We start from the raw sequence: 8,066 nt of genomic DNA on the forward strand, positions 1-8,066 counted from the left end.
CAGCCTATGTGACTTTCTCAACATCACACAGAATTCTGTCACAGGGCTGGAACTGAACCCAGGACTCAACCATATAAAGCCTGGTAGAAGGAAGGGAATAGGTGGAATGAAACTTGCCTGAAATTCAGCACTGGAGCCAGTTCTAATCCAAGCCTCGAACAGTGCTGGAGGTACTCAGATATTGGATGTCCTTCATACATGGTGTAAAACTGAGTTTCTAGCCAGCTGGAAACATTACAGATTCTGTATCACTTTTTAGAGTATGCATTAACACTCCTTCATCTATGTTGCCTATATGGGCCCCATTACCCTGGGTTTTCTGAGTGCCTCTTATGCTTTGAACATACTTATCCTCACAACACCCTTTGTATATTACATGGGTTTGCATGAGCTATTAAACAGTTACTACACTGCAGCAAGAGCTAGTGAATTTTTATTGTTCCTGTTCTTGCTCCCATCATTCAGACCCTTCCCACTTCAACACTTTCTCAGTACTTTCCCCCCTTCCCGCTATTTTCATGCTATGCCTTATGCCTGGAACACCTTTCCCCTCCAGCCCTGTGAAAAGGCAGCTGCACACACTTCATTCATGCCTATTAATATCAACCCAGTCACATGAGACTAGACTAATGTGATATACCAATTAAAATAAGCTAAAATTGTAAAATAAATCACATACTTTATTAGCCTTCTTCAAGGCTACAACAATTTGTCTTTTTAAAGCCCAGATTTGTTCATTACTAACTTCCTCCTCAAATATCATGGTCAGCAAATTCTATTTTACGTGAGTAAAGTTGGCAGAATCTAGCCCTTAGACTGTAAACTCCATGGCTACATCTACACTGGCATGATTTTCCGGAAATGCTTTGAACGGAAAAGTTTTCCGTTCAAAGCATTTTCAGAAAAGAGCGTCTAGATTGGCAGGACGCTTTTCCGCAAAAGCACTTTTTGCGGAAAAGCGTCCATGGCCAATCTAGACGCGCTTTTCCGCAAAAAAACCCCAATCGCCATTTTCGCGATCGGGGCTTTTTTGCGGAAAAGAAACCTCTGCTGTCTACACTGCCCTTTTGCGCAAAAATCTTTTGGAAAAAGACTTTTGCCCGAATGGGAGCAGATAGTTTTTCTGCAAAAGCACTCACAATCTTACATGAGATCGTCAGTGCTTTTGCAGAAATTCAAGCGGCCAATGTAGACAGCTGGCAAGTTTTTCTGCAAAAGCAGATGATTTTGCGGAAAAACTTGCCAGTCTAGACACAACCTATGGGTGCATCTACACTGCACCGTTTTTCCGGAATAATGGCCATTATTCTGAAAAACAATACAAGCATCCCACTCCTATAACTGCAATTGCATTATTTCGAAGGCAGAGGAATAAGCCGTGTTTCGGAAAAGGGTGTGTGTGGACATGGAATAGGGAGTTTTGTCGAAAAAAGAGGCCTCCAGGAAATAACACAGGTGCCCTGCTGGCTGCTCCATCCACACTCATCACAACGCTATAGTTCCTGTTCCCTGGAAGCTCTTAAAGCTGCAGACACAGGGGCAGGGCTCCTCGCAGGAAGCAGGCCCTCACAGCTGCCAGTGCCAGCGCAGCTGCCAGTGCCATACATCTGGGCACTATATCCCAGCCACAAGCTCCACAAGAGCCCCCTACCCATCCCAGGGAGCATGCCCAGAAGTCTCAAAAGGTGTGCACCATCCTGATCTGGGGCAGAGACCTGGCCCTCCTGGTGGTATGGGGCAATGAGGAGAACCTCAGGATCTCCACTCCGGATGATACAACACCAAGATCTATGGCTGGATGGCTGACGGCCTGGCTACGAAGGTCCATACCAGGAGCCTGGAGCTGGTCCGCAGCAAAGTGAAGGAGCTATGCCAGCGCAGCTCATGCTCCAGGGCAGGACCCCACTCCTGCCCCTATTACAACGAACTGCACCACATCCAGGTACAGCCCCTTTTTCTATGCCTGGTTGTGGACTCAGGGCTGGAGACAACCATCGTTACCTGCCCGGGGGACCCAGCCCACAAGGAGGAGGAGGAGGACATGGCCAACACTGTGACCACCATCATGCTGGAGCCAGTACCCCATGGCCTGGATGTGTCCCTGGCATCCCCCGACACCAGGGAGGGATCAGCAGGTGAGTGCTCTTAGTTTTCACACACAGGGCGGAGTTGGTGGGTGCTGAGGGGCTGTGGTGCGACTGTCACTCGGCCTTCTCCACCCGGCCATTGTGCTGCAGTCAGTGCACGTGGAGACATGTGCAGCGCCAGTCCATGTCCCTGGAGCACCCTTGGGCTCCTGCTCACAGGCTCTGGGGAGGCCGCTCGTACTTCTGACCCCCAGGGGGATGCCCTCCCACCATGAGCCAGTGCTTGAAGGAGGCTGAGGACAAGGGCACACACACACATGCCCACAGATTCTGGAGGCCCGCATGCTTGAGGCAACACCTGCTCCCGGTGACAGCACTGCCAGGCACAGGCATGTGCGCGGCCTGGAAGGAAGCCCAAGCTGCTCGAGGCCCGTCTCCCGGCCACTGAATCCCAGTGTGGCTGGCCATTTCCCTTGTCGTCTTGTCCGTCAGACGTGGGGGCAGGGGTTGGGAAACATGGTCCCCTAGGGATCTCTGGGCCCCTGTAAGGCAGGGCCTGCTGTCCAGGCCACACATGGCCTTGCTCCCAGGACATCACCATCCTCTGACTTGGGAACTGTAGCTCTGAGCTCACAGATGAGGGCAAGGCCTCAGGGACAGTGACTGAGCACCTCTCTTTATTCTCACCAGCCATGACTGTGGGGCGAGCAACACCACCCGAGCCAGCTGCCGGACCCCAGGGGAGCCTCAGGCACTGGAGGGTCCAGGAGGACCTGAGGAGAGAGCATGTCTCCATCCTCTGGGACATGCAGCAGGTGCTGGCCTAGAAGGTCCAGGACAATGCACAGTGGCGCGCCATATGTGGACGGAGCTGCTGCAGCATGTGTGAGACCATCCGGGAGCTGATGACCTACCCAGAACAGGTCCCAGTCCCTGCTCCAGTCCCTGCTCCGCCTCCCATGCCTGACCCCGCTCCAGGGCCCCCTCTTGCACATCCCCCTATCCTCCCAAGACCCACCACCCCAAGGTTGAGGAGGTCCCCAGAACCATCATTTTGAACCATCATTTCAAGGACTTCAATATCTGAGATACAGATGAGAGGATTATTCTAGGAGGGGTGGGTGAGATTCTGTGGCCTGTATTGAGCAGGGGGTCAGACTAGATGATCATAATGGTCCCTTCTGACCTTAAAGTCTATGAGTCTAAGAAGCACCTGAGCTACATGCCACTCTCAGCCCCAGCTCTGAGCCTCTCCTTCCACCTCTAAGGTTCTCAGCCTCCCTCCCTGCTCCCCATTTCCAGGTTTTCAGATCCCTCCCTCCCCAGTTACTTCTATCCCAAAATATATAAACTTTTTTTTTTCAAAACAAAATGTGTTTTTATTGTGTCTGCAGGGAAGTGCTGTGGAGGGGGGAAGGGAAGGGTTGTTGTGGGAAAGGCAGAGAGAGGCAAGGCACAGGCCCCTAGTGGGGAGGCCTTGGGGAGAGTTACTGGGGTGCTTGAGAGAAACTCTCTCAGATGCGCACCCCCACCTGATAGGCCTCTGCTCCTACCCTGGAAGGAAGGCCTCCCCCTTCCTCTCTACAATGTTGTGGAGCACACAACATGCTGACACCACCTGCGGGATGTTGTGTTCCTCTACATCCAGGCAGGTCAGGAGGCACGTGAGCCATGCCTTCAAGCACTCGAAGGCACATTAGGCCTGTATGTGAGCCACGCCCAGGTGGCCATTGAAGCGGTCTTTACTCAGGTCAAGGTGGCTGGTGTAGGGCTTCATCAGCCATGGCATTAGGGGTAAGCCATGTCCCCCACGATGCACAGTGGCATCTCAATGTCCCTGACCCTGCTGCTGCACTTGAGGAAGAAAGTGCCAACCTCCAACTTGTGCTACAGGCTGGATTTGAAGAAGCCGCGGGCATCATGCATCTTCTCCAACAGCCAATGAAGATGTCTATAAACTGTCCGCAAAGGTCAACCAGGGCCTGCAGAACCATAGGAAAGTATCCTTTGCGATTAATATACCATACTGCACGGTGGTAGGGGGCACAGATGGGGATGTGGGTTCCATCAATGCCTCCCACAATTACCTCCCTTTGCCCAGGGAGGCAAATCCAGTGATGATGGGGTCCAGGTCACCCAGGTGGATGATCCTGCACAGCAGGACAGTGTTTATGGCCCTCACCACCTGCAGAAGGAGACAAGCAAAGAAACAAAACAGAGAATCAAAGGGGGTGCCTGAGATCCTGGGAGGTTCTGGAGCCCTCCTCCTCCTGCCCCCTCCACAAACACCCCAGCAGCTACCCCCTATGAGGGCTGCCCCCCTGCAGGGCTATGTGAGGGCGGGACTGCAGAGCTCCCCAGTGGATGGGGCTCCCTCCCACCCCAGCACAGTCCCGCACCTCCAACCCCCCTTTCCCTAGGGGCCCCCTTTCCAATATCCCCTCCAGGGACTGCAACCCGAGAGCACCTTATCTCCATGAGGAGGACCCCGATGGTCGACTTCCCCATTCCGAACTGGTTGCCCATGGACTGGTAACTGTCAGGCGTGGCAAGCTTCCACTTCTCCAGGGGAGTGGAGGGTCGCATCTGTGTGTCACAGTTGGAGGGCAGGGGCAAGCCAGGCACACAGCTCCAAGAATGTCTCCTTCCTCGTTTGAAAGTTTTGGAGCCACTGATGATCTTCCCACCACTCCATCACCAGCTGGTCCCACCAGTCGGAACTGGTGTCCAGCCTCCAGAAGCATTGCTCCACCATCGGGTGCGGTTACAAGGGCATTGCTCCCGTGCACAGGCAGAGGTTCTCAAGGATGAGCTCAGTCGGGGTCGAGCTAATGTAGGGCCATGAAGGCAGTCTGCAGAAACTGCAGCATGGCAGCGTGAGGCCATCGTGTGCCAGAGGCAGCTCCGGCTCCATGGCCAGGAGTGCTATGATGTCCAAAAGCAGGGCAACCAGAGCACGCAGAGGAAATGCTTTGCTGTCCCTATGGGTACATCTACACTACAACGTTAATTCGAACTAACTTAGTTTGAATTAGTTAATTCGAACTAAGCTAATTCGAACTAACGGATCTAGACTAAAAAACTAGTTCGAATTAGCGTTTTGCTAATTCGAACTAGCACGTCCACACAGAGTGGACCCTGAACCAGGCTTAAGGATGGCCGGAAGCAGTGCCGGCAGGGCATCAGAGGAGGACTTAGAGTGTGGAGATGCTGTCTCAGGCTCGCCGAGGGCTGCGCTTAAAGGATCCCGACCCCCACCCCGGACACACAGTTCTCAGGGGTGCCCTGATTGCAAAGCAGTCCTGGCTTGGAGTGCCCGGACTACCCACACTGGGCACATCACACCACTCGGCCATCAGCCAGGCTGCACTTGCCGCAGGCTGACATCTGGGGAGAGGAGGCAATTGGGGGGCTGCAGGAGAGCTTCCACCCCCAGAAGCCCGCAGAGCCAGCCCAGTCCTCCCCATAGGGGGCTCGTGCCCCATTCTTCCCTCACCTCCTTCCACTTACCCTTCCCTAGCCCCCCTTCCTGATGTACAAAATAAAGATAACGTGTGGACAAAACTAGAAAACTCTATTTATTGAACAAAACTCGGGGAAACTGGGAAAAGGAGGTGGGAGAGGGGAAGAGAGAGGGTGGGAGAGGGGAGGGGAAAACTGGGAGGAGGGAGCTGAAAGGGGGAAGCAAGGGAAAGGAGGGGGTGGGGAAACTCAAGGATCAGGGGTGGGGGTCTCGCCGGGCCAACCGCCTCCCAGCACGGCGAGGGAGGGGGCCTCGGCATCCCCGGGGGGATGGGGTGGAGGGTACGGAGGTTGAGGTGGGGGGTGTGGTCATTGAGGAAGAGGTTGTGGGGGTTGAGGAGGAAGAGGTGGGAGGGGGGGCAGGAGTGGGAGGAGGGACAGCAGTTGGGGGGACAGCAGGCGCACGACCAACACGGGGCACCGTGCTCTGCAGCAGGAGCTGCAGGTTGGTGCTCAGCCCTCAGAGCTCAGCCAGCAGCTCGTGGCGGACCTGCAGGTCTTCCCGCATCCAGGCCTGCAGTGTGCGGTGCACGGCTCGCAGGGCCCCCAGGTGTTGGTCCCGGTACTCCTGCTCCATGCTGGCAGTCCGGAGCAGGCCGCGGGTGCGGGAGCATGTCCCGGGCGGGGTGGTGCGCCCTGCACGAGCAGCTGGTGCAGCTGTAGAGAAAGAAGAGAAGGGGTCAGTTCTCCCTGGGGAAGCAGAGGATGATGCCCAGCCCCCTCCCCCATCCCACAACGTGAGGGTGACCATGTCCTGCACCGTCACAGCCGCTGTGCTTGTACAGAGGCCATGGTCAGGATGTCTGGCTCTCCCCAGGACTGGGAGCTGCCCCAAGACCGCACCCATGTCCCTGTGCCATGTATAGTGTGGCCGGGGCGGCGGGGGGGAGGGGGAGATGTCCCCTGCCTCCGTGTAGAGGGGACATGTGAAGGGAAAGCATCCTGCTGGGTCCCGCCCCGGGGTCGGAAGCATGTCACGTCTCTTTGCACAAGCATGTGCCTATTGGGCAATGGCCCCTGGGTGTGACACAGCTGGAGCCACCTGCCCAAGGGTGGCATGGCACGTGCTCGCACGTGCACAGGTGTCTGCGTGATCCGTGGAAGGCATGGCCCACGTGCATGGTCTCTGGTCTCCCTCCCACCTCCCCCGCCCCCTTACTACTTAATTCAAACTACTTACCCGGTACGGTCTCCCTGGACGACCCTGCTGGAACAGCTGGAGGTGGCCCCTCCGGTGCGCCCAGGTCAGGGCCCTCCGGTCCCGGCTCGCTGTCCCCGGGCTGGCACGGACCGCCCTGCCCCCCAAGACTTGGTGGAAGGCAGCGAAGTAGGGGCAGGTGGCAGCCCCTGCAGCGGCGCCGCCCCTTGTGGCCCTGGCGTACCCCTGCCACAGCTGCTTCAACTTATTCCGTACCTGCTCTTGCGAGCGCCTGTGTCCCTTGTGGGCCATGGCGGCTGCGTTCCTCCTCCTAGTGCGGAGATCTTGGAGATTGGGGGCCTGCCCCCAAATCTCAATGAGGTCCATAACCTCCGCACTAGACCAGGAGGCCGCACGCCGTCTACGGCCCCTGGCTGGCCCCTGGGTGCTCGGGGACTGGGCAGGGGACAGCTCACTGCCACTGGCTACCTGGCTCATGATGGGGCCACTGGCTCAGGCGCAGAGACTGCTGGCAGGGCTGTCTGACTCCAGTGCCGTCTGGCCAGAGTCTACCCCTTTAAGGATCCGGGGCTGGGGGAGAGGAGAAGAGTTTCCCTGGTGTTGGCCAGAGTGGCCACCAGGGAAACCTGGGAAGCCTTAGCCTCCAACTAGTTCGAATTAAGGGTCTACACAGCCCTTAATTCGAACTAGCTAGTTCGAACTAGGCTTAATCCTCGTAAAATGAGGTTTACCTAGTTCGAACTAAGCGCTTCGTTAGTTCGAATTAAGTTCGAACTAACGGAGCGCTAGTGTAGCGCCTATCAAAGTTAGTTCGAACTTTGTAGTGTAGACATACTCTCAGAGAGGTAGACAAGCAAGCAGAAGAACCTGAGAAACAGCTGTCCAGGGGGGTCCCTTTAAGCACGCATCTCAGAAAGCCTTAAGCAACTGCCAAAAGCAAATGCTGACCTAATGCCCTGCCTGAACTGGTTCTGTGTGGCCTTAAATGTGAGATTTCAAATATATTGTCCACATTGATTGGATGCTATCTCACATCACTATTTCGTTGTACTTTTTGAAATAAGCTTTTCCGGAAGATCTCTTCTGGAAAAGCTTATTCCAAAAGAAGCTTGCAGTATATATAGATGTACCATATATGAGAGTAAGCACTGTCATCCTCTGCATTTTGTTCAATGATAAGCACACCTTTGGCATCTGGGAATAAAACAAATATTAATTTAGGTATATCTGGGTGAATAATGGACTTTTTTGGTTTACATGAAATTTTCTGAACCAAAAAAAATGGTTTTAGGTCAACC

Source organism: Pelodiscus sinensis, chromosome 6 (genome assembly GCF_052426305.1).
Source record: "Pelodiscus sinensis isolate ZL-2025 chromosome 6, ASM5242630v1, whole genome shotgun sequence".
NCBI classification, from domain to species: Eukaryota; Metazoa; Chordata; order Testudines; family Trionychidae; genus Pelodiscus; species Pelodiscus sinensis.